The following is a 1,635-nucleotide window of genomic DNA, read 5'->3' on the forward strand; positions in this document are numbered from 1 at the left end:
TGGGTGAGGAGCTACTTAGAGAGAAGACAACAGTTTGTGATGATGGATGGATATATGTCAGAACTCTTGGACATCGTGTGTGGCGTCACACAGGGGTCAGTGCTGGGACCGATGTTATTCAATATATACATTAATGACATTTGCAATGTATCAGAGTTACTGAAATTTGTCCTTTTCGCAGAGGACACAAATATGCTGGTTTCAGGGGAAAATTTGCAGCAACTTCTGTCCACAATGACCTCAGAAATTAGTAAATTAAAAAAATGGTTTGACAGTAACATGTTATCTCTAAATCTAAATAAAACTAAAATCATGATATTTGGAAACTGTAAAAAAAGTGAACACATTCAGGTACAGATAGAAGGGGTAAACTTAGAAAGAGTATATGAAAACAAATTTCTGGGGGTAATAATTGACGACAGAATTTGCTGGAAACCTCATATTAAACACATACAAACCAAACTATCTAGAAGCATTTCAGTCCTGCCTAAAGCAAAGCACTTCCTGAACAATAAATCACTCCATATTCTTTATAATTCATTAATTATGTGGTGGTTAGCACTGTCGCCTCACAGCAAGAGGGTTGCCGGTGTGAGAGCCCTTCTGTGCGGAGTTTGCATGTTCTCCCCGTGTCAGCGTGGGTTCTCTCCGGGCACTCCGGCTTCCTCCCACAGTCCAAAGACATGCAGATTGGGGACTAGGTTAATTGATAACTCTAAATTGTCCGTGTGAATGGTTGTTTGTCTCTATGTGTCAGCCCTGCGATAGTCTGGTGACCTGTCCAGGGTGTACCCTGCCTCTCGCCCGATGTCAGCTGGGATAGGCTCCAGCCCCCCCGCGACCCTCAAGAGGATGAAGCGGTTAGAAGATGAATGAATGAATGAATGAATATTACCATATTTAAATTACTGTTCAGAGACCTGGGGAAACACATACAAAAGCTCTTTACGACCATTGTGCATTCTTCAAAAACGAGCCATTAGGATAATTTATAATGTACATTTTCATGAACACACTAACCAGTTATTCATACAGTCCAAAAATCTTAAATTTTTGGATCTGATAGAATTCAAAACTGCACGAACAATGTTCAAAGCAAGGAATAATATGTTACCTAAAAACATACAGGAAATGTTTTCTGAAAGGGAGGGGAGTTATAAGTTAAGGGGACAGTTAAACTTAAAGGTCTGCCGCAAAAAAGAGCTTCTGTATCTCTGTTTATGGAGTTAAACTGTGGAATAGGTTAAGTGTGGAAGTGCAGAAAAGCCAAAATATAAGACAGTTTTTAAAAAAAATACAAGGACATTATATTTGCAAGGTACAAGAATCTGGAAGAGCCTCAGTAACTGTAAATGTGTGTGTGTGTGTGTGTGTGTGTGTGTGTGTGTGTGTGTGTGTGCGTGTATATGTGTGTGTATATGTATGTGCGTGTGTATGTACATATGTGTGTATATGTGTATGTACATTGTATTGGTAGTTAAGCATATTTATACACATTTATGAATTATTTATGAATTATTATTATTATTATTATATGAGTTAAGGGGTAGGACTAGATAAGTTTACACTTCCTCCTACCCCCTTTCGAGCATGTGAAACGTGTGGAGGATCAATTTCTCATCCTTTTGTCTTTTT

This window comes from Epinephelus moara, chromosome 18 (assembly GCF_006386435.1).
Source record: "Epinephelus moara isolate mb chromosome 18, YSFRI_EMoa_1.0, whole genome shotgun sequence".
NCBI lineage: Eukaryota > Metazoa > Chordata > Actinopteri > Perciformes > Serranidae > Epinephelus > Epinephelus moara.